Source organism: Varroa jacobsoni, unplaced genomic scaffold (assembly GCF_002532875.2).
Source record: "Varroa jacobsoni isolate VJ856 unplaced genomic scaffold, vjacob_1.0 scaffold_564, whole genome shotgun sequence".
NCBI classification, from domain to species: domain Eukaryota; kingdom Metazoa; phylum Arthropoda; class Arachnida; order Mesostigmata; family Varroidae; genus Varroa; species Varroa jacobsoni.
The window spans coordinates 75345-101934 of NW_019213466.1; the positions used below are offsets into that span (position 1 = coordinate 75345).

Sequence of the window (26590 nt, forward strand, 5' to 3'; positions counted from 1 at the left end):
CAGCATGGTCACCAAATCTAAATTAGGACAATACTTGTTGGCTGAAACATCTTTAAAGGCTGAACATCGCAAAATTGTATTACACAACATATTCGGCCTCGATCAGATTTTTTCTTTTTTCTTCAAAGTGACTGGAATCTATCACCGTCGATACGTTGGCAACAGGCCATTTCGGCCGGTTCCTATCTACTTAACACTACATCTGTGAGAAAGCGCAAATCTCACAGGCTACAGTGGAATAAAGATTAGTTTAGCACTTTCATGAGTTTTGATGACGAGCTTTTAGTAATTCTTTAACATTTCAAGTACTGAATAAATGTCTAATATTGGATTTTTGCTGAACCAGTGTGGGAGCTGTGTGTGGTTCAATAGTACAATTTAACTTCGTACAACGTATAACTTTGCCTGGACCAGAACTTTTATTTTATTTCTGGACGATGGAAAGGACAACGTTAGCGATAGAGCTGGTATTTATTGAAGCTAGTAGAAACCACATTCTTATTGAAACTGCACCGAAGCCTAAAAGTGTTAAAAAGTTTAGGTACTAATCACTTAATTCTTATAGTAAAAAGCTACTTTCTAATATCAAAACTTTACGTCGCGTAACGTAGGGCTTTGAAGAACGACCGACTTACAATCAAGCGTGTTCCTCTCCATTCAAACTAACGACAGATATATCAAGATCTATCGTTTCTATATTTGTGAGAGCTGGCCTGTCCCCATTAGAAGGGTCCGCAGAAACGTTTTCTGTGCTTACATGTTCCGTCAGGATCTATAGATGTATAGTAGGTTTCTGATGCTACATAGGATATTAGATACGTGACTAACTTCGTTTGTGTTCATTAATGGTTAAAAATAAGACGGAAGTAGCAGCTACAACGATAGCAGCCCAAATATCGGCACCAAAAGACGAGCCGATGGCAACATCCATCATTTTCAATGAATTGAACTACGCAACTGCGTGTAAGTTGCAGATCGGGAAAGGAGTGACCGCAGTGTAGCCTATTATATATTCAAATGCTTTTCGAGACGGCTTTCGTAATGGACACTTGAGCAAAAGAAGTTTCTCCCGGACCACCAGCCGCAACAAAACGCTCCGCAGATAAACAGGCTTTGAACGCCGACGCATGCAGAAGCGACAGCGGAAATTGGAGCGATACAACACGAGGTAAAGTAGAATTAATATCTGAAGAAAATAAGCGCGACGCTGGCGGGTCCAACTAAGCGTTGCTATACATACTGCCGTTAGCGCTAGTCGCCGATAAGACAAAATCTAACAAAACCATGGACAACTCCCTCGAGTCACAGAACTCTAGGTGACGAATAAACTGAACTGGGTCATAGCTTACGACCTCCCGTGAAGATCATCGTAGGCGGCGGTGTGGCACAATGTCAAGCAGGACAGAACAACTCGGCCTGTTTTTTATACGCCGTCGCGGCTCAAGGAAGCAACAAGGGGCAGACAGAGAGAAAGAGCAGTTCGAAATAACGACGTCATTTACACAATGATGAATTGCCGGTCCTCCCTGTAGTTTCCTCCGCTCGCTGCCTCAAAGTCGTTGTTTGGGCGGATGCCCTCAGCATCGACGTTGTTTCTTCTGTGCATTAATTCGGAAATTACCACTTTCCAACATTTGTCGCGGCCGCAATAACTTTTATAGCGGCAATGACGGCAACAGTAACAGTAAAATCAACGTCGACCACAATGTTGAAAACAGTGGGAGACGCCAAGCTTGCTACTAATAAGTACATATGTATATATATATATATATGTAAAAGCAGCGAATCGCGATGGTGATGTCGCCCCTTTTCTTGTGTCATACAGTGTGGACCGCGAAAGATGTGGGTCAGCCCATGCTGTCAACGACGATACCTGTCACTCGAACAAAGGATAATAATAATAATAGAATCGTGAGTATAAATTTTGTTTGAGAACATTTAGCTGACCATCAATTATGTTTTCGAATGGAAAGGAAAAACCGTTTAGCTTTTTTTTATTTTTAAACCGAGGTATGTTATTTGGGTGTACTGGTTTTGACATTTGACAGCAATATATCATAGCGTCAATTTTACTTTAGCCTCAAAATGTTATTATTTTTTTTTGCTTTTAGCCCGAGAACGTTCCTTTTTTGCCGAAAATTTTAGAATAGTATTTGCAATCTTCTGATTAAAAATTTTTCGCATGAAGATCCGTTCTCCACTCGCTTGCATTACTGTCCGTCATGCCCAGCTGCAAGACCATCCCTCAATATTATGTTATCTAGTACCAACAATGGAAATTTTGGTGTTGCGTTGTGCTAGGTAACACAACTAGTAACTGTAACTTCTAGCAGCAATAATTTCTACATCAGGACGTAAAAGAGAATACCATAACATAATCCAATTTAAATTCAACATTGATGTTTGATACTTTATGTAATACAAACTGACAGACTTGAGCGATTTCGAAACTGAATTATCCAGTGGAGAGGCTCCGTCATACGCAAAAGTCGGGAGTGCTGATATCAGAGATATATATATACCAGTATACCTACGCTGTAGCCTATGGCTATGCCAGAATTTCGAAGAACAATTAGTATAATTAACGACGGCTCTACAGAAGCTATAAGAACCGAAATCGAAATCATCAGCTCCATAGACAGTAGCTTCATAGCTTTAAGATGATCTTAGTGGCCAACAAAGCTTTCGTTGGTCGCCTCGTTTAGTACCTATCAATGTATGGTGCTGACTTTCATCAGGTATCGCCGCTTTATGTTTCGATTACTTTACTTTTTTTTTATGTAACTTCTATGTATGTATTGCTTGATGCAGATATTTTGTAAACGTTTCTGTTTGTCATCAAAATCAGTCATCCGTAAATAACACGCATCACAATGAGCATCATGTCATGTATGACAGCAAATATATGCAGAGAAGCGAGACATCCTATTGAAGAAAAGTACAGCGATGCACTCATTGACTAATGAGTGACGGGGCTTCGAGTTGAATAGCAGACGATTCGCAAAGTTCGGTTTTTGTCATTTCTGTTATTAAATACTCGCAGACAACCACAACAACAGAAGATCTATGCGAACGCAATGAATGAGCCGCGAAGCCGTACGAATGGGGAACAGCGCGGTGCGGTGAGTTGCATCGCATCGCTGCCGGCTAATTTGCCCAGAATAACGCCAAAATGCCGGGATAGCTGATCTGTATGTTCATACATACATCCATCCATCCATCCATCCATCTATCCCAGCCTTCTTATAGGACTCAGCCGGCATCGCGATAGCCGCGACTGGCAGCGGTCCTTTCTATGGCGACAGCGGTAGCAGCGCAGCGTAGTGGTTTCCGCTGGCGTTGTTGGTCCCGCTGCTGTATTTATCGTCATTGCAGCCTCTTGAAGTTTCGCAGTAGAGCTTTTCCACTGTTACACCTGCAATCAACAGCGGTTGTGATTCTTGTTGTTCTAGTCCCAGAGGCGATCTCAAAACGAGATTGTTGCCGACTTTGCTATTGTTTGCAGCTAGACTTTAAACAAACGGTAAGCCAAAATATGCAGCGTGAGCAACTGTTACAGTGTGAAAGTAACTGCTGCGTATTCCCGAACCGGTCTGTTTCGGTGCCTCTGAACTAAGTATATGAAATATATAATCACATCGGCCGCAATATTATGGACAGAAAACAGGTCTGTATAGGCGGACGAATCTCTGCATCGAAGCTGATACAGGTCGTAAGTCATGATAAAGATTTTAATTGTAGAGAATAGAGTATTGCTTGACTTTCACGAAACGTAAAATTCTCAGATATGCCATACGATACGAGTACAGAGACGAACGAAAGACAAAAGATACGTTTTGTGTTACGACGGGCGGGCAATTACTGAACGAGCTGACAGACAGACTTGCTGACACATCTATAATTCATACGAAAATGTATCATCAGAAAATGACGAGTACTAACCACTCCTAGCGACAGGGACATTCCTATATACATATATTTTGCTTCAACTCAAATCCTTGTCACGACAACAAGAAAATCGATAGGAGCAACGTCCTGCACTAAGGCACACAACCGAGCTTTGTCCGGCCATAAGGGTTCGTCTGCACATTTCCGGCTAGCAGTAATTAAAACACTGTTGTGGTATCGAACGAACTCTGGCTCTATCAAATTCTGCGAGGCCAGTCTGATCCGAGGAATTTTGAACGACTAATCCGAACGTTTCCCATGGCTTGTGAAAGGCGGCAGGCTATATTTTCGAAAAGTTTCGACAAAACTTCTGATCTATTTTTTTTTCCCGACGCACACCGATGTAGCCATTAATAGAGCAAGCAATTTGAGACAAACGGTAAGCTAGATTGGTCTCTACGTATGGTAATTCTAATAGATGGCCATGCCTGGTTGCGCAGATGCGAAAGTAAACTGCAAATGACGTGTCTGTCATATTTGATCAAACTTTACGTACATTAGGTTCGAATATGACGTTCGCAATTTATACTGGTGACAGAGTATGGGTAGCCAGTCGGCAACCCCCAGGTCATCATTTCCCTCTGCACTGCGTCTTTTGCTGACTGGGGCCGGAAGTCACCTGACGAAATAGTAACTTTTCGACGCTTCAGACAGAACAAATGTCTGCACCTAGAATCGAATACGAAAAGCTGTACCTAGAGTAGAAATTTCCTCGTAGATATTTTCCTGCGTACATAGTGATGTCGAAGCGCGTTCGATGCTATAGAAAGTAAATATGTCTTCTGCTGAAAGTACGTCGAGCACTTTAACGTCTCACGGTAACGTAAGTAAACTGATCTGTAGTGAAATGATTATAACGTACGGTCCGAGGACCTAGGTTGAGCTCATTGAGACTGAGCAAAGTCAACAAGAGACTTATCTCACAAAGTACGTCCACATCGCTCACGCCTATACTTTTAGTTCATTATCTAAAAGACTCATTCTAAGCACAGATCCAATCGACCAGCTTGTTATCATGTTTTTTGGAGCCTTTTTTGCTCATCTTTTGATCCCTCAACGTTACCATTAGCCTTAAGAAAACTTCAAATAATTTCATAAATGTGTATCTTTTTCAAAGATTATTATTTGTACACTTACCGAACAGCTGGCGCCAATGATAATAATTGAGCGTTTTAAAATCGAAGATCATTCTACATCTGGTATCTCTGTCGGGCTAGAGACAACCAGAATTCATGGAACAACACCGACTCGCTATTAGAGTCCGGTCTGTCTGTTATTCAGTTTCTACTATTATCAATTCAGCCGATAAATTACCTTTCTGGAGCATTTGAAACGGACGGCAGCCAACTCGAACAGACAATGAAACCACTACGAGAAAGGCCTCCGACATTTCTCTAGCTGCCGTCCTGTGGTAAGCAACCCCTGTCACGAACGTTGGCAATTGGCAGATCTCGCGTACATCACCAACGACCTATCTAGTGCTATCCAACAGTCTGTTGTCGCCTGATCTCTGCCAGTAGTAATACCAGTTATAATAAAATTCTGTCTGTAATGGTAGCTACGATTTGACCGGTTTAATCACTCCTATTAAAATGATTTAAGCACTAATTCTGCACTCTACAAAGTCGACGCTGGCGTCGACTTTTCATCTGCGGTTACCACTGCTCTATATTCTGACGGTCGTATGGCTTTACGCGATGTGCATATATATATATATATATATATATATATATACATATATGCACATATATGGCCAGTCATTAGAAATAGAAGGGTCCACTGCGTACGAAAATAACAAATAAACCTTGTGATTCGTTTTTTGTTTGTGGACAGCGCGAACGCTGTAGGTATGATTGGGCACAAGCCGGGAAGTTGACGTAAACGTTAGAAGTATTACGATATATATCTATCATGCATATGAAATATTTAAATTTCAGAGGGTTTTGGTGGGTTTTGACAATCGAAAAGAATCAGCTTCTTCGATATATATATATATATATATATAGTGGGGTTAATTCTCATCGTGACAGAATTATCGGCAGACCCGAACTGCGTCTTTAAGCTAAGTTTGGCCAGTCTTGCCCTTATAGTATCTGCGGCAGCAGCATATGTTTAAACGGGATGAAGGGCATTTTGCGAAGAAGATTGCAAACTTGCTGCTAACTTAAGCAGTTTTTGAGATGCTTATGTAGCAAGTGTTGCTATACATGTCGCCGGCAAGGGAATGGAGGGCGTTCTTGAAAATATATGACTTGAAATGCAACAGAAAAAACGGAGGCCCTTTTGTACAAAAAGGTTTACATTCGTTTATGTTCATCAATCAAGATTAGCCTAAAAAAATGTAATTTATATATAATTCCCAAGAAAAATAGGCTTACTGATCATCTCTATTGACGGAAATTTTTCATATGGATATATATCTATATATATATATGTGTATGCATATATATGTGTACAAGTACTTGTCTATGGTGTGTAACCACTATTAGAGAAATTACCTGTGTATTAATTACACTGTACCACGTAACGAATACTGCCAGCCCGTATGTTCCTTTCAAGAGGGAAGAGATAAACGGCAGACGAAAATGTTCACTGGCCTACAGTTCAAACCCTATTACCTATATTTAGTTATCAAACTTTTCGACAAATGAAGCATGCGGGAATTTTACTAAGGCAAACTTGATTTATTCAAGCGGAGCATTGAGTAAGAGAAAAAGTTACGGTTACGAGCGGAAAAAGTTACGGTTGTTTTGCCAAGACGAGCAACACGTGTGAGTTACGTGAAATTTCATCGTACCCCAACAGCATTAGTAGTTGGATGCAACAATGAAATAAGCGTCACGAGCATAGCTGGTACTGTGCTAATAGTAGCAGAGTTCAATTGGACAAAAAACAGGCGCAATATAATAATACCATTCCAGTTCATCGTTGAGCTGGCTCGTGCGTCTCTAGCTACGCGAAACACTACTGATCCGTCCATTGTGAGGAGGTTCCGTCGTTTGAAAGCTGACTGTTTCACATGGATTACATTAAGTATCTACATCAATACTTATTCACTCTGTAAGTGGATCACACTGTAAGCAGGGGCCAGAAACCTCTCCGATCTCAAAACTAGTGCTCATAAAGGGTCCTGCTGAATATTTAATTAGTAATAATACGAATGTGTGTTTTCCTAGTAGCTGTAGATCCGTGCCGGTTGTAGACATTTCGAACGTACCTATTATACGCTTTACTTTTTTCATTTCGCAGGAAATCAATATAATCTTCGATATATTTATAATGAGCTTTTATGCATACAATGGTCGTTTAATTGAACAAATACAAGTTGCATTTACGTAGTTCCATTCATATCTTCTTTGGATAGAGGCGGATTGGCGGCATGTGTGGCAGTGCGCCCCATCTGTTACTTTGTGCCCCAGTAACGAAGGTGGGCAGGAGGGCGGGCAAGCAGGCAGGACAGGACGTAGTTGATAAGTGTCGCCTCTTTTTGTTTTTTCGCACGAGCAACTTCGTCCCTACAGCAGCCATTGTACGTAGATAGGCCATTAATTGGTTGAATGCCTTAGCATGTATTTTACTCATTTATGTAGTCGTAATTGTTGAAAGCGTTATGCTTACCGGTGTCGGTTAACATGGTGGTAGATCGGCCGTTTTTTCATTACATGCAAATTGCAGGCTCACACACATAAAGGGTATCGCTCTTCTATTTGTCATCGCCCCGCCTTGCCTATTTCTATCCCTCGATAGCGTTCTGACTAATAACTTACGGTTTGTTGGGCAGCCGAGTGTAATAGGATTTACCACAGGGAGGAACACAAGCCTATCACCGCCAAAGCTTGCTCTGTACGCTCGTCGGCGACATGCTATCATCTACTAAAACCGTGTTTGATATAAACAAACAAGCGACTTTGAACTAGTTCCTTCCTAAGCGGCGGCGGCGGCGGCGGTAATGATCGCGGCAAAGTTTTCGACACTAACCAATAAGGAGCTACGTGTACAAATCGAGTCGGGCAGGACTCGGAGCGCATGTAGCCATAACCGTCGATCACAGGGGGCTACAATGTTTATCAAAAGACACAAGTCACAACAACACCGGCAGTCGCAACAACCGACTATAGCGTAAACTGTAACCCATATTTATTTATTTCAACGAAGGTGGAGCTATTTGCTTAATTCGAAAATATTCATGTCCCGCCAAGAGTCGAACAGCCAACCGAATCGCCTTATAATTACGATAGAAGCGTGACGAAGCGTAGAAGCCAGCTCCAACCGGAGACGTCTAGCTCTTCACTGCAATAAAACCCGTTATATATATATATATATATATATATGCTACATCCTAAACAGAAAGTCACCGGTCCGTCTGTAACCGATCATTATAAAAAAGGAAAGTGACGTAAAGTTGGCTCCGGCCATCAAAATCTCTGCTATTCAACACGAATTTCTGAAGTCTTTGCATTCACTCCCTTATTGTCTACTTGGTGCTCTAAAAGGATGGATGAATGCACCGTGGTGCCCCCCGACAGTGAGTGTTGTGTATTTACTAAGGCAAGGGCTAGGCAGAACGTGACAAAAATAGCCACTTTTAGAAAATGCAGAATCCTGCGCGGTACAATAGCATTTTCGGACGGTCGTGTTTAATTCGATGGACTAACCTGACACAGTAGTATCATTTTTTATGGGTTTTACAATGCAACGAAGGCGATTTATTGCCTATTCGTCTTGATGCGTAGATGTATCTTTCATGCAGATGGCTGTATCGATGCAAAAAAAAGCGCCATTTTTAAATCTATTTGATATAAAATAACATCCGAGACCTTTAGACGTCCAATTACGTCTTTTCCGCAGACGACTATACGCGCTTTTTTTCGTCAAATTTGGCCGGGGAAATTTGGTGGACTATGTTGGTTGTTAGTACGCTTTTATCTCGTATCACGGCGCGTGTGCTCTGACTGCCGCGGAGACGCTTTCAAATAGACTTTCACTTATGACGCTAGGTAGTCAAAGACCGCCGCAACACTAAATTACGGCGAGATCATTATGGAAATAATTAATCAACGCCTTAAGTTGCGCCCATATAACTTGGTAATCTATCTAACCTGCTTGACAGATCGTTTATTATAGGTGATATTTTTACTACTAGCTATAAACTTTTCGAATGATCAAATATATCATGCTTCCCAATAGTATGAAATACTAAGTTTCTCGCAACCTACGAGCTCGACGATGTCCGCTGCTTGTAGCCTTTAGATAATGATTTCTTCATAAACGACTCAAATGGCCTGGAGTCAATTTGTTCTCAGTTAGGCGTTAATTATTTACATTTTACGTCGTTTCTCTTCATATGAAACGCAATACATTTTGATTGATTGTACTACTTACGATTTCCTGTCGTATACATAAATTCTATAGCTGCTTCAAGTTTTCTTAATTGTATAATTTGAAAACGGCGCCTATTATATTAAAGCAATAAGATATATTATGTTAAATGGTTCCGGACCAGATATACATTTTCTGTTAGGTTCAGCTTCTGAAGCCCTTCAGGCTGCTGCTGCTGCTGCTTCAGCTCGACGCGTTTTGGCGTGTGTTTGGTCACAGCAAACACCGTCATTTGTAATAGTGTCACTTAGAATTCTAACGTACGTTGGGGCAACCGACAGACATCAGTCAGGGCTTATAGGACAAATGGAAAAGTTTTGTTCTACAAAAACTATCGGATTCGAGTCTAGACCTGTAGATAATATCCGTATCTAACTTACCTTAGATAAATAGAGAACTATTAAGAGCGCCTATGAAGTTAGAAATTATAATTGATGATATTGTTAACAGCGATTGGTCTGGTGCCATACTGCTGTCAGGTGTAAAATATTAAGGAAAAATCTATAGTTTATTATAAACTGTGCTAGTATACCTTAGTAGCACATAGTCTGGCTAGATTTTTTTTTTAGAGAGCACTAACTAGCCATTTTGTATTGCCACCATTTTTAAGCTCGTGCTCATCACAATTTAGAAACTAGAAAATAGGAAAGCATGTTCTACGGATATGCCCAGTTCGAATAGATTATCCATCTACATAGCTCGAGCAAATCTACATCGAAAACGATAGCCCGGACATTGCATCTACCCTTTTTTAACGAAGTCGTCGCCTGTGCGTCGTCAGACAAAGGCGTTTACATATGCATGTAGAAACACGTAATTGCGTTAAAAGAAAACATCAAAAAAAAAACGCACTCATGATGGATAACCACATATATGATAAATAGATTTCTCATATCTCTGTTGTCTTTTGCTTTGCAAAGGAAAAAAATGACAGAATCGAATAACAACAAACGCCTCAATGCTTGGTCTCAGATGTGTGTTTAGCTTATTATACTGCTATACAGCGATATATCCTTAGTTTACGTTAAAATGTATTCGATTTTCAAACTAGCCCTTTCTTTTTTCGTATCATCTTGTCGAAAGGTAACAGCAACAATGACGTAATTCGGCCAAGCGTCGTAGGATCGCGTACGAGCAAGCGTGACCTGCAACCACACACTTCGTCTTGACAAGCGTAAACATTCCGTTCTTGTCCCTACGTGTATATGTGTATAAATATCACCACCAAAACTGTTTTTGTAAGAAGCCCGTCCGAGGGCGCTCACATAACAGATGGCTACTTCTATCAGTAGTGTTAGATGGAGCAGAGAATCAAGCTCGACCTATCGGCGTCTACTAGCGCTGTCGCAGATCGTCATCGACGATTGTCGATAAAACGACAAGCGAGGATTGCCCTGTTGTCTCTCCCGATCGACTTGGCAGTGTAGGTTATCTGAGAGAAGCTGGGTACAGATTTTGCCTTCCGCCACCTTTGCAGCATACTGCCTCTAACTGGTTTAGATCCCGTATAAAGGCGTGGTCATGGGTGCCTTCATTGTTGTTGCTATTCCATTGCCACGGTGGGCTGCCCCATCAACTCTGCCAATGCAGCTACCCATTTGCGCTAACCCACGTAACGTTACTAGCAGAACCGATAGCAGGGAGCCACGTAGCTAACGGGTTTCGAAGCGGTACGCGTCGAGTGTTTGAAGGGTATACCAGGAGGCCGCGGCAGAAATAAGTTTCTGCTACTGATGATATCCAACTCCATTGCGTCGCTGCCGGCGGCAAAAAAATCGGCTTCATTCTATCATCGAATCATGAGCAAACTATCCGCAGTATCGTTCCATTCCAACCTAGCGACGTCGTCCTAGAGTTGCCGCTGCTGCCTCTGACGCTTTCTGTTGCTACATTAGTCGAAGAGGAAGTCATTTGAACCTTGTTCTCCGATGGATGGCACAATAACACAGTAATAGGACATCCACGAGACGCAAGGCGCTGAGTCTGGATACAAAGGACATTCGGCAACATTAGGCTTATGGCTGTTGTGGGCTTCTTCTCGGGTCGAAGCAGCGCCACTTAATCTCGATCTTGAGAGTAAAACGCATTACACAAGACGAAGCAGTCGCCTTAACGTCGGTCAAGGGTGCCGCCAGCCGGGAGGAAAAACGTAGAGAGTTAAAAGGAAGAAGAAAGATCTTCAACAGAGCTGGAGGGAGTGGCACTATAAAGTCGGCGCTTGCCGATAATCCACAAAAAAAGCAGTTCCTTGTATAGACTCGATCCGTAATTTCCATCCCTTCTACGTAGACCGTCTACCTAAAAGAAAGAGCGCAAAAAACTAAACCTGTACAGTGGTCGTTGAGCAATGGTCGAATTGGCGTATACGGTTTGCGTTGCTTTGGCATATACAATATAACGCTACCAAATTAATAATTGCTCTTATTTGTCTGTTCTAGTACAGGAGTTTTCGGAACCGTCAAAGGCTGATGTGTGCGACGAAGTGGAAGGCGATTGGTGTTGTATGATGAGTAGTGCAGGGTTACCGTCCTCTACCAGCGAAACCGTTGCTATCACGCTTGATGATTATACCTCTCAGGTACATATTCGGCCCGAAAAGGACCATTTTAGTTTTCAAAACGCAGGTAAAGCATCCACGGCCTTATAAATTAACTAAATCCATACTGTTCAAGAGTACCGTAATTAGTAGACTCATTAAAACTAATATTACTATTTCGGCATAACGGTATACACTGTTTCATTAGTTAGTTGTTAAAACATTAGTTGTTTCCCTGAATTGTTTAAGTGGGTCGGCAATCAAATATGCCTGCTACCTAAAAAACGGACCCATTTCGACAATACACATATGAATACATAAGTAACACATATAACGATATTTCAATAGCATCACAAACACATATAATTCCACTATTAGCAAATACCGTTGCTTTAATTGTGTTCTAGTAGCGCATTTTTTTGGCCATTGAGAATGTTGATTTGGTGAAGATGCTAAAACGTCAATTTAGAAAAGCGATAAATTCGAAACCCTAATTTTCTACTGCTTGCTATCCGTGATAGCTCTCTGCTAATTTTTCATTTCGGTTTCGGCCCAATTAAGTAAAGTATTTATACCGGATCCTTTTAAGCAATACAGATCTAGAAGCATCTTTTACACAAGCGTTTGTTTTTGTTCAGTAATTTCACTACAAGCGAATCCGATTGACTATGAAACTGAGTAACCTTTGAGCTAGGTGGGTTAGAACGATAGCTTCTTGTACGCGGTAGAGGTGCTCCTCGTTAATTTTTACACATATAACCCAGCGTTCCGGCAGCTTCTGGACAATTATATGCCTACCATTTGCGCTACCATATGCAAATTCTTTTTTTATGGTCTCTTGAGGTAAGTAGACGATGGAATATGCTGGCCGACCACTTGTCCTTTTTGGGCATGAAAAGTACTAGAACCAAGTCAGCTAATATCGGAAGAATAAGCGGGTTGAAGCAAACTTTGGGTACTCCTCTGTTCAATCCAGAATATAAATGAGGCATGGCATTGTCATTAAGTAATTAGACGGCCTGCTTTTGACTGTCGTGCCAATCAATGGGTCTTTCGAGAAACTCAGGATAGTGGGCTGCACTTATTGCTTAATTTTTGGCAAGTATTTCATAGTAGCAGATGCCCCGAAGGTACATTACAAGTACAATCCTCACCTTATAGCTGAACCCACTTAACACGGACTCGATTTCTTTTAAAGGCCATGTTATTCTGTTGCCTGATCGCTCCCCGGCTAAGGGTAAAAACTAAATAATTCCTCGGAGAACGAGGAATTATTTAGTTTTTGTATGCTCCAGAGTTTTTTGTGCCTTGCCGTAAAGTACAGCCGACTGCATATGGAATACACCACACGCATTTTGAGAAAATCTACGAAAAATAGAGTTTTTACTCAGTTTCCGATTTTTGCTGTTTCAGAGCAATATATTGATTAGGTATAGATAATTCTGTAACACGTTACATGTCAAGCGCGACTCCGAGCTACGCGATGGCGTTCCCGCTTGCGGCAGTGTGGTTCAGTTTCTCGAGTTTTTGCCCCTGGCCACCTTTTCTTTGGTCTTCAACCGCCGTTCTTAGAACGCTTGCATCATTTACGCTTAAGACCACTTTATCTCATTCATTCATCAATGAATTTCAGTACCATTGTAACTTTCGAGAAACGAAAACTTGAGAACTAATCATTAATTTTTTCAAAAAAGTGCAATATTCATCAGCCAAATTTCGTCTGCTAGCGGCACCTAGTTTAAAAAGCCGCCAAAATCTCTTTTAACTAACTGGCTGTAATAACTGATTCAAGCAGGTAGGATAGACATATATATATATATATTTATGGTGTTGGCACACACATATATATAATACGGATAAATTTGTCATCGTCTTTGGTGGCGGTAAACGACTATTTTTAACAGTACTACTACTGCTAGATCGATAGTTGCACTGCAGATGGCCATGAAGTGTTGATCAAGATAAAAGAGCAACGATATATGTTTAGCATCGTTGACATTACTTCTATGTTCAACTTCAGTGAAACAATATTGCTAAGCGCATAAGTATGGCGCTACTGCTAGATCTTACCGTTTAGTCGTAGAAGGAGCAATATCGATGTATAGTCCTTCTCATGCAATGTGTAGCCTTAGAATTTTTCAAAGCGATCCGCGGTCATTGTTGCTTCTGCTAACACTGCATAGGACTTGGCCGCGCGTCTGGCATGATCGGGGCCGACTTCGAGCAAATCACGTTGACGTTCAGCTTCGCTAGGTGACAAGGATCGACTGAAGTGTAAGATGGCGACGTTGAAGCTTCACTATAAGCTTACGACTGGTAGGTCATAGCATATGGCTAGTAAAACGATACGATATAGTAGCCATGGCCATACTGAGTTCATTTAGCAAATGTCAGTCGGTGAAAGGAGAGGCCCGATTAAGCTGAAGGGAACGAATCAGATTGTCAAAAAAGAAACAAAATGTACCAATAGCCTTGCCACTGCTAGCGGCCTTGCTAGCGCTAGTAAACCAATATTTGGATGGATGTATTTGTCTTTGTATGTGGATTTATGATTGTGTTACGTCGCATCAGGAACGTATTCACACGCGAAACATACGCATGCACTGAATGATTTCTAATCGAAGTAAGGATAACAGTGCAAAATACGTACGTCAATATAGCACTGGTGTGCAAACGATAGGAATGAGCAAACTGATCGAAAATTGACGGACGTCAGATATAAGGGTGTTGCCATAAAATGATTACATAAAAAGCAGGTTACGCGACTAAATACTATATGTAAACTGACAGCAGAGAAAAGAGGAAACGGATTTTCAAAAGTGTTTGTTAGTTTATTATTTTTTTGATGTTGTCTATCTTAGAAAAGCATTAATGTTGTCCTTTTCATTGAATATATATATATACATTTTATTTTTCAGTTTGGCTACCACTGGATTCAAGTACTAACGCACTAAGACATCGAACTGCTAGAAGGTTTTCAGGGGTGTCTTGCTATCTTCGTCGGCCCATTCCAGACGCAGTTTTACGGACTAAAATTTTAAGTGTACGTATAAATATTATAGACCAATCTCATTCTTTTTGTTCTAGCCAGACATCGAGGGGAAATATCTAGATGGCGAATTTATTCAGTAGACGAGTCAAATAACGGCGTTTGGTAGGGGGCTCGTTGAAAACATTCGTGGCTCATAAATTCCCTTTCTGCAAAGGCTAATCCACCTCATTTCTCGCAAGAGTCGTTGCCATGACAACGCCAGTGCAACGGGCTGCCCCACACTCAGCAATGGCTAGAAGAGGCCATAGTCTCTGTGCGTTAGCATCCTGCGGTAATGATTTGTCTGTGTTCAACGTTGCCGTTCGTATCACCATTTACAGCTGACATTTATACGTCTTTTATACGTCCGCTTATATAGGTTCGCACGTTTGTATCTATGTTTGAGTTCTGTTATTAAATGAACAGCGCTGGTTTACCGTGAGACTTGACGCGAGTAATTAAGAAATGAGCAGTGAATGTAGGGTTCGCTGGAACCGCCTGAGCCTTTAAGCTGCGCACTGTTTTCCATATGTATACGTCTTGAATATCTTATTTTGCTACTATCCGGTTCTACCATTGATCTTGTCTTTGTTTACAGTTAGTTGATAGGGATTGATAGATGTAGTCACGTCAGAAGATGTTTTGGTGGAGACTATCCGAAATGGCATGGAGCCAGCACTTCTTATCTTCATAAATAAATACACTAGCGAAGATATGTATGCATTTGTATATCGTGCAGATTTATAGTTCGTCTATCAGCCACTACGTTGTAATAAGTAATAGTGTTTATAGTTGTGATTTAAAAAATTCGATTTTGTGCGCTACGCCTTTAATTTACGTTCGCAATAAACATCTAGGCTCTCCCGATCGGTACGGAAGAGCTTTTCCGAGAAACATATATACGCGTGTATATTATATAACCGGCAAGCATCATATATAAATTCAGGCAATGAATAACTTGAAATATATGTAGTTATCTTGCCTTTCATTGTATTTAGACCAACCGGAAACTCAAAAGCATATCTCACAAGTCTTTGTCGTGACGAGAATTTATTCGAAATTTCAAATATATCACCACAAATTGCCGTAGCACCTTATAGCTTGCGTTTTCCTTGCAAAAGATCCTTAGTTAGTTACTAGGATAAAATGGCCATATATTAGCTTTCCTTACGTAAAGTAGTCGTTCATCCTTAAGAAGATTTTGTCGTCCGATGTAAGGTACAGGTTGCTTATAACAAGGGTCTGAGTAAGCGCGTACACACACAGACACATACATATGTACATATATGCGAACGCGAATTCAAGAGTTTAAAGCCTGGGAGGTTTGTGCCTTGTTTCGACGGTCAGCGAATTGCGATTTTAGTGGGACTATGCAATGTAGGCTGGTATCAGCTTTGCAAAAACTAGTCTCAGTTTTAAGCCTACTGTTTTCGAATAGAAGCTGAGCGAATTAAAGTGAGTAATGTATTTATTTTTTGGCTGATTGTTTTGTCCTGTTATTCCCTGCGTCCTTCTCCCTTCCTGGCAGGGGATGGGTAACGCTCTCTTGCCACGCGACAATTATCGTTTCACTCGACAGAATAGTCGAGGAAGACCAGCTCCGATACAAATATTGCGATGGCTGCTCTTAGTCCGATAGATTATTCCTTATTGGAAAAGAATTATATCATTTGTAAAGCGTACGCATTCCGCATCTATGTGCAGGTCAGATGATTGATTCTCGATATATTGCCTAGTATAACCTATACATCTAGCTTGAAATGAATATAGGAACTGCATGGTGCTGCTATGACCGAACCAGCATCCGCGGATATTGATAGCGTGATGAGACCATTTCAGCTTGTAGCCGCTCGTCAGGATAAGAGGCCCGAACGCCGCCGGTACACAAGCGTATGTGACGAACGTGCAAGTCAATCATTCAGGCAAGTTTCATACATAACAACTAACAATAGACGAACATTGATCTAAATGCATTCGCACTCGGAACGATGACGGAGCATCATTGCAGATATTTGATAGGCACACGATTTTATTACCCTGTCCTTGCAGAGGAGGCCAACTATTCTCGAAAATCAAATCAAGAAAAATGGAAGTTGGACGTATGTAGGTCATCATTCCAGCTATGGGAGATGTCGCATTTATGTTTCATACTAATCCTATTGCTTGATAACCAGTCGTAGGTGGTTCGATGTAGGCGCACAGCATTGACATATATACGAGACAATATAAATGTTTTTCTAAATTTGTGATTAAACATATATTTGACATCGGCTTTGTTTATATCACTTTACCGCCTTAACTAATAGCACCGTGAATGGATTATAGAGTTAGCCGCCAACGTTTGTTGTTATGCACACATTTGACCCTGTTTTTTTTTCAACAATGTGAGTAATCGTGGCCTTTTCTGTAACTGGTTAGGTAATGCAGTACGACGTGGTCCTTGGCTTTCCATGTCGGATTTTGATGGACAAGTTGGGTTTTTACTGAGAGAAGTTTTTATTTTTTACTTTAGATAGTGTTCCATTGTTACTATCTTAAGCTAACCAGTATTGCTTTAAACATACCCTATGTAGTTGATAGTGACGATCCCGTCGTTCCACTTTATGCTACGTTACATCAACTTGAATTGTTTCTATTTAGATGCAACTGTTTGCAGAGAAAGCTTCAATAGGTTAGTGCAGAACATTGTTGCAAAGCATTATTCCAAGTAATAAATGATATTTTTTTTTTAGTTTTTTTAATGTCAAGTAAATAATATTTATTGATTTGTATATGGAGTCTGTGACTGTTGAAATAACGAACATATGTAAACCACTCCGTGGAGTATGACTGCTACTATACACGAAGAGGATCTTAGTCATTTTTGAAGAGAACTGATAGGTCAACTGTTTATTGGATGGCTGAACTTTACTAGCTCATGGGCAACAAAGGGCCACAATGAAAATGAACGTAGAGAAGAGATGCCCACCTAACAAGTTACTTGTCCACATATGTGATGAAATGGCCTTGCTTTTCCGATATTCGGCATCTCCAAAATTACATAGGATTAACGATTTCCATCGTTGTAAATATGCCGCTTCTAACTTAACCTTTGGTTTCGCATATCCTCTTAGGGGAAAACTTTGTACCCCTCGAACCGTAAAGATTATCTCATATTTGGAATACCCGAAATTCTCGAAAATCCTCGATAAACTATTTGCTACATGTCTGCAATGAAAGACATTGTATTTTAGCAGTGGAACGTCGTAAATACACTTTAGATATATCAGTTGATAATGCGTTGTCGTCATTTGTTATTTCTCCACTTTTTTGTTTTTCCGTAAATAGCGTATTTATCAGACGACACCAAGTCTATATGCGTAATTGAATTAGACAGGGAAACATAGAGGCCATTAACGGTAACTTTTTAAGGCATACGGTAAGAAACGCAGCTGTTCTCTGACCCCTTTTGAACATACAAATAGAAAGTGGATCGGAAGAAATACTGAATGACGAGATCTTTTTGTGGAAGAGTTAATGTTACGTTGCTCTGTCGTACATCGTTCGAAAGTTTTTTTTTTTCTGTGACTGGACATTTCCTGAATTGTTGTTATCTGAAGCTACGGATAGTTCTTAACCCATTGGATCGAGCAACTTTTACTTGGCTGAGCTCGAATTACCTCATGCCTCGAACGCTAATGTGTCACTTTAATGATAGCTTTTAATATCTATAATCTTAAATCTATTACCAACGTCAGGTAGGCTATGTGTGTGTCTTGTGGGACAAGACAGGTGGTGACGGTGGATGATAAATATAGCCTGAATCAAAGTTTAGGCCTTCTCATTTATTCCAATATCTCTGAAAAAAATTTCCAGCTATTCAACTTCGTCTAATGAAGTACGTTTATTCTGATAATCTACTTCGGTTACCATATTTTTTTTCCAGACAAATTACGTTTGTCTTTATCGATTTCCCAATCAGCTCTGCTTGTTTCTTAATGAGCTGCTTCTTTCAGAACCAAATGCTTCCTATATTATCTGCGTGGTGCTTAGCTGTTTGGCGGGTCGGAGATTACACGTATATACATACATACATACATACATACACATGCAACGCAAACGGCACATCGATCTATACATGCAATAATAGCACCACCAAATGGATCATCCCAACGGAATCTTAGCCAGCTAACTAGCGATTGCCAGCTGGTAAATCCGCCAAACTGCCATCCAGCCTGGTCTTCCACCATTGTTGCTGTCGTTGTTCTTGTCCTTCGCGAAGATTTTGTAGATGTCCATCAATCTTGCTTCCTTTACCCCACGTCTGGCCATCTCTGCTTTTTTATTCTGCTTGCCTGTCTCTTTGTCCGTTGGTTTCTCCGCCAGCTAGTCGGTCGTAGCGTAAACGTATCTCCAGACAATGAAGGCAGCACGTATATTCACTTCCCTACGTCACGCTACTATCCGATAGTTGACGATAACACGCCAATAGCACGACAACTGTAAGGCAGTGTGGCAAGACGGCAATGCACCGGTATGAACTTACATAATTTTGATGATTTCAATGATGGTTGTGGTTCCTGTAGGGGTAGCAACTGAGTAAGCAGGAAAGACGTTGTCTGCTCATTGCTTTACTGTCGACGACACGCTGTCGATCATCGCCGCTCTGTGCTGAGTTCTGTAGTCTATAATGATTAGATGACTCGGAAGACTCCGCTGGTCGCAAAAACAGGGGGACAATCAGCAGAAGTGGCGTCAACGGAGACGCGGTAAAACAGACTGATCAGAAGTTCCTTCACAAGGATGCTTTCTCCCTTTGACACACACTCGATCGCTCGTTACTACGCTTTCCTGTGGCAAATCCCTTCCACCGTTTCAGCTGCTAGCGGTATAAGTACATATTCGTATGTAGACGGCACCACCACCCCGTGTCTGCCAACTGTCGGCTTCAGGTTCGACATGGGCCAAGTGCCAACTGAAATCCTAACCGTAACCGTAATCACGATTGAAACGTGTCTCCGTGGGCCTGTTTTTCGGCGGATGCAGCAGTAGCCGCGGCAGCGAGCGAAAACGCCAAGTCGCGTGGGTGGAACAAGAAAAAAGCGCACGGCCTATTTCTCTTCTCATCTTTATCTATGACCACTTTCCACCATCAACGTGTCATCACAGATGTTGCTTAAGATATTGCCGCTGCTGTTTCTGCCTTAGTCGTCATCGTATAATTGTGTCCGTGAACGTGTACTTGCCAACTAGCTGGCTGGTAGTTGCGTGTGTGTTCATGTCAATATGCAGACAGCGCGAGTGCGCGCTGATCCTCTGGCAGCGGGCTGTTAGTAACATTGAGTTGTGCCGTGTTTATGGGACATGTTCTTCTCTGCGTATTGTCTCCACATGCCTCTGTACATACATCCATACATACACACGCACACGTCATAAATGAACGTTACAATACCGACACGGGACTCACAGCAGAGAACTACCCACAGTCACAGCCGCAATACCAGCGTACGACGCCACACCAGACCAAACCCAGTTATAACGTATCACGTCGAATCAATCGTGCACCGATGATTCAACAGCAATAACGCTGATGTGTTGGCCGTTTTGGCAGTAGCGCTGGTGACGATATGAATTTGCTAGGTCGCGGTTGTGGCAGGTCTTCCTTGTCGTTCTGCTTTTGTTCCTGTTGTTCCCGGCACCATTCGTTCTGTTGAGGCCGTTGTTGACACCAACAGGAAGGTAGCGATGGGCAGAGCAGCAACGGCAATCAAAATATTAGTCCTATAATCGCCACGTGGGTTTTATTGTATCTACGACACGCCATAGCTAGCGTTAATAGTATAATAATAGGACTGCTGCTGCTGCCGTCGTTGCTCTTATTGACGCTACCGGCTTCAGTGGACGTCACCAGCGCAACTGTACACACACTTATTAGAAATATTGTTATTATTCCTCGGAAGAAACAATTCTGGTCGAGCCTGGGCGGAATCCACCGGCCGCTGACTCGACATTTCATTAACGAATCAACTAGGCAATTGCAACAGCTATTCATACATGGAGGCGCCAACGACGATCCTAACAACGCCAGCCATAGTGACAACAGACAGACGACAGACCCCGGCTAACGTAAGAAAAAAACTATTTCATATCGCTGTTTTTTTTGTTAGCTTCCATAAGACTTCCCTTTATGCCAATATTCCTTCGCTGGATGTGTATATATGAGTAGAGGCGGATGGCTGCCTGGGTTATCTGTGTTCATGTACGTGCACACGGATGTACATATAATATGCATACGTTGCAGCCGATGTCGCTGGTGCTGGCCCTAGTCTTTCCGTAAAGTGATCATATTATTGAATAACAAGGAACAAAGAGGAAAACGGCGACAGGAGTAATGAATGCAAATTTAGCTTATATTTGTGTTACCGTGAATGGTAAGATCCTTTGTGTTGTTTTTGACGAAGCTGTTTGTAACATTATATGTATATATACATAGCACAAACAGCGTAAGCTTGACTCTGTGCATCTGTCTGCAAGCAGTGGCGTCCCACAGTGCAATGAGCAACAAATACACAAAGTAGTTATTATTGCGATTAATGTTACTGTGGAATAAACGTCTGCCGTGTCATCCATAACCGCTCTGTGTCTCACTGAGCGAGACTGCCGCCGTGATGTACATTAACCTCACCCCGTACCTGCACCCCGTTGTCAGGACCAACTGACTGTCACCTATTATTAGAACGACAAAGTAATAAGCGGGAGAAGAAGAATTTAAGAAGAAAGACAATTAATCGTCCATGTATGACTACTTGAAAAAAAAGCGTGGTATTTTTACGTAAATGCAAATATCTGCTTGTGTTAGACACAAATGGCTTGAAAAGACCCGTAAACTTGTCTGTTATGCGGGTATGCAACGAAATTACTTTAGAAATATGGAAGAAAAACAGCGACTATTATAGTCTCCTAAGATAATATTGTCCGTTCCTTTTTTGTGGCCTTGTCTTCGTAAAAGATTGCTATGTTTGTATAGATTTTATAGAAAAAAAAACAAGCAAAATCTAACACACTGCGGAGCAAAAAGCAAGATATATTAGAAAATAGAGCTAATGTTTCAGTGTAACGTATAAATGACCAAATCTGATAAATCAAATTATAATTAAACCTGCGAATTTTCGCTGTTCTTAGCTAGCCTACGATTGTACAGTTCATCTGATCTGAACAATTCTCTATGAAATAGATTCCGTATTTGGGTGTTTAATAACCAACTTACTATACGCTACCCATTCACCTTAATGGAACGCTTATTTAAATAGTCAATTTAGCTTAAGTCGTAGAAGATAACTTACGTGATTTGTGTGTAAACTTAGGACGCAAGAGGAGTGAATCAAATACTGAAAGCGGGATACGACGCGTTGTTTAATGCCAAGGACAACAAACGCTATTAGAGACACAATGTCGTAAGAATAATTCCGTGTTGTAATTTTTTTTTTAAAAACATCATCTTTAGGATGACTAATAGTAAAGGTCTGTACCTCTAATTGAATCTATATCACTAGCTGTGCAGTGTTTTGGTAAGCTTTGTCAAAACACTGGTTAGCATGGTGCGTGACCTGAAACGCTTGACTATATCGAAAAAACGACCTTTGTCCTGTGGCTACGGTGCGCAATCACTATATGGATAGCTAATCACGTCCGCATACAATCCGATAGAACGAACACACATTTAGTTGAGTTACTTGCTAGCCATACTTTGAAGGTAACAGGCCTGGGACGAGCAAAAATCACAGCGTCAATATTAAGACTATACGTATGTACTACGAACTTATTGAGGGAAAGCCACTGCTTTTGTGAAGATAGATTTTTTTCCTTACTCTACTGAGATATGTATGTTCTAGCAGATGTTAGACGACACCGCAGTGATCACTGCATTCGAGCTTCGCCCACTAACGCAGCCATCAGTATTCCCTCTATTAGAGACCGATTATATTATCTTGGACACTGCTCACACGTTTTGTGCTAGGAGCCAGCCAGCCAGCCAGCCAGCCAGCCAGCCGGCCGGTCGTCTATCTCGTGGAATGTCTAATGGCGATACCGGACGTAAAACTCGAAACACAAAGGATACTCGCACGTAGTACGCTCAAGGTTTCCTCCTTCTAGCGCCTGCGCATTTCTTCTTTACTTATAAATTATCGTAATTATATCTCATCTCATCGTGATTACTTATCCATCTCTCCTCAATGCTTACAGGATTCGAGTAGGGATAGACGGAACAAGCGCGCCTTTTCGGAAGCTAAGAGATCCCCTTTTGTACACATACGTTATACATTTATGCACCTGCATCTGCTTTATGATGTATCTCATCGGCGAGTATAAGGCTTATTACCTATGGAAATAATTGTATCAAGAAAGCCAATACTACGGAGACAATTAGAAAGCGGAGTTACGAGGAACGACAAAGGTCTGATCTGACTCTCGACCCAAATTAGCAATAAGAAACGGCAGGAAAACGTAATAAACAACAGGCAGCTTATATCTGTAACCGTTATATATGGTTCAAACGTGAAACAATGCACCATTAGAATAACAACAGCAACATCCTAATATTCACAGTAATTTTATATATATGCGATTTATATATATACGCATACATATATAATGCATCTGTAAAAAAAAGCAGTAGGCCATTGAAATTTAGTTTATGCAAAGGTATAGGTTTAATTATCGTGTCGAGCGGTTCTATTTTAGTTGAGCTTTAAAGAGATACTATAAAAAAATCTTTCGACTCTCATTGTGGGTTTTTTTTTCAATAATCTTGAACGTATGACCCTCTTTAAATTTAAAGTTCACAATTGACCCCCTTTGGTCAGAAGCGCATATTTTAGTCTCATTGAGGGCGCGTCGGTCAGGTCCGTCGGACATCTATATCGTATTGGTTGAACGTCCAACGCAGCTTCATGTTTGTTAGACGAAATTATCTTTGTTAAGTTGCTTTGAAAAATACAAATGGAACCCGTTACCTACTGATCTGGTGGGGCAAAGTTTAAATGACAAAAGTGAAATTGTCTAAAGTCTCACTGTTAAGCTGCATGTAAGCTTCCAGGCGCCACGACAAAACAATTTTGAACAAAATCGCTTTATTTAGTCTTCCTTGTCGCGTAAGCATTTTTTGCCCTACCTTTGGCTTTGAGCGCTGCACGACCTCCGGTTCTAGCGCCGCTTTGGATATTATTACGAAACGTATGAAGTGTGCCTAACCAAGCTCGCGGTCCGGCCTGAGACCTTAGAGTGCAACAATGATTATTCATTACAGCTTTTGGGCTAACAAACGATGTGCCCTAAGTGAATGTGCTATTACATGCCGTGCAGCACGTTTTTGAGCTGCACGCGGTTCTCTAAAACACTCCCAAATTAACACCGATTCGTCCAACCATGGATTCTTCTGTGACATGCATTTCACGCCAGGTTGCGCGCAGCTGATTAAACCAGGACATCCCTTGGTACCCAATACGAGCTGTGCAACTCTCAAATAATTTTTCATGTCACAAAACGCGATGAGGATATATTAACAAGATTTGGTAGGATTCAGTAGAAGTTAAGCTGGGTGAAGTTTGCTTCTCAAGCGGAAAGTTGTATGTTGAAAAAGTAGAGACCAGTGGTTATAGCCGAGCTGAAACTGAACGCTCAAAAACAATCTATGGGAACGCATAAACAAAGCTTAATTTTTAGCTAGCCTTACCGCACGTTGAAAAGTACCTATTTACCGGATCTCTCATCTCCTTGTTACGCAAGGCAAGATTTGCCTCATCAAATTAGCCTGCTCGTGTCTGTTCTTCCTATGCGACAGCAGGCCCGATCGTGTAATAACAATGTCATAGCTCCATTCTTTTTAGGCGGCTCATGATCTGTGCTAGGGAACCTTTGTCTGAGGGGACTGGCGTCATTGTCGTATTCGCTTCATCGCGAGGGTCAACACCTGTTTACAGTGATGCTTGCCTCTTTATTAGCAAACAGTTAATTGTTTGGCTGCTTGTATCGATTATGGTGGCAGCCATATACAACAACAGCCCAGTGCACTTTTCCCTCCACTCCTGCTGTCAAGATGGTATACAATGTCAGAAATTACCCTTTGAGCATAAGTTCCGGTAATTTGCTAGCTAACTTGCTTCATTTGTTGCTCATGTGGAACTGAATGCTCGCTGGCTGGCATTATGTCGCTCTTCTAAAACGCATATTACGTAGTGTAACTTACTTTCGAAGGAAACTGTCCGTCTAGCTATACTATGTTGATAATCAAACATCTTTGTACCGTTCAGCGATTATGAAGAGCCACAATATCATGCGACAAAGTGTGGTCACAGATTCGGGGCCAGATTAGCTTCTAGTTGGCTAGAACGTTACGGGAAAGCAGTCTCACATTAACGTAACGTACTATTGTTTACTAAATTTAGTCTATTTACCTTCATGTGAAGCCATAGAATGTAGCTGTCCTTCCTTGTAACGTTCCGTATTGGATGGGTACACGATACATTCGTATTCACTCGTCACTCTGCTTTCAGTCTATTGATAGAACGCCGAATGCAGTCCCTAATATTAGTTATTAGAGCGTTATCAAAATACTACGAATCTAAGAGATAAATAGGCGATAATATATCGTATAATACTGTCCTATAATAAAATGTACTGCAATGTCTGCTCTGATTTTCAGCTGAAATTACTCACGGGCATAGCAAAGTTACTATCGAAAAGCTCCTCTAAACAACGTTCAGGATTTGCCACAAGAATCATTATCGGAAAAATCATCATAGGGGTCCTGGCTAGATGCTTTGGCAGCAGCTAGGCCCAGACGACTTGCATATCTAAGGGGGTGTCTAATATCGAAGCACCCACATTCTAGGCATCGCTAAACAAATGATCCACTTCTATTCGCTCTATCAACTTAAGGCTCGTGTGCTACTATCATTGTTTGTACCTTTTTTTCTATGCGTAAAGTATAGTTCAAACGAATCGAAACTACTCGCTAATTATCTCGTTTCTAATAAAGAAATTGGCTTGCGTAGTACATCTTGGAATATAAATCTTGGCTACAACTGAATCTTCTGCTGTTTGCAAGCAGGTGCTTGCATGGCCAAATTTTACTCCTCGATGCACTCAAGGAGTTTTATAGAAACATAGATATAATACCTTTTTACATTTGACAATAGCAACATCCCCAATTAGTAATATATGTATGGCACCCATTAGCATAACGTATTGGATCTATATAATCACAATTATAAAAAAGTTAAATACTAGAATATGCTAGACTCACACGCATGCGCATCGAAAGTTACTTAATTGCAAAACCGTAGCCAGGGTCCAAGTTACCGTTTCTTCTTGATTTTTAGCTCTACCCGTTATTTCTCAGTGACGCTTCGCGTCAACCCCATTCTCATTTCGTTGTGTTGTTTTTCGTCGCTGTCAGGGTCGTGCTCATGGTCGTGACTCCTCTGTCTTCAGCAACCGATCTTCCTCTGATCAGTCGAAACAGCAGGCGTTCTGGTGTGCCGGACACGGCGACTATAGATGTGACTCGAAAGTCCACACTTTTAGTTTGAACCACAGCACTCGTTGAGGTATATGGAAGCGCTAGTCTAACGAGACCCTAACATGACATCAATTCCTGGTAATTTTAGAGGAAAGTTTATTGTAACGGCCCCAACAGTTGTGTGGCAGGCAGTTCC

General features: G+C 41.3%; 1 protein-coding gene and 1 long non-coding RNA gene across 5 annotated transcripts in view; one reads left to right on the forward strand and one right to left on the reverse strand.

The window, feature by feature from the left end:
* The window catches only part of LOC111261525 (uncharacterized), a 55904-nt gene extending 33594 nt beyond the window's left edge, over positions 1-22310 (reverse strand). The window contains exon 1 of the transcript XR_015311541.1: positions 22217-22310. The gene's annotated coding sequence lies outside the window, so the exon portion shown is untranslated. The remainder of the gene's footprint in view (positions 1-22216) is intronic.
* LOC111261518 (uncharacterized) lies at positions 1658-25882 on the forward strand. Of its 4 annotated transcripts, none has more exons than XR_002681037.2 (6): positions 1658-1911; positions 11766-11905; positions 14047-14179; positions 14782-16598; positions 16734-20999; positions 23118-25514. It is a non-coding gene; the product is annotated as an uncharacterized LOC111261518 (long non-coding RNA). The 4 variants fall into 4 exon arrangements; XR_002681038.2 differs by lacking the exon at positions 1658-1911 and having other exon boundaries at positions 10945-11905; positions 14782-14906; positions 15070-16598; XR_015311542.1 differs by lacking the exons at positions 1658-1911; positions 23118-25514 and adding an exon at positions 25576-25882 and having other exon boundaries at positions 10945-11905.
* Positions 25883-26590: the final 708 nt, after the last annotated feature.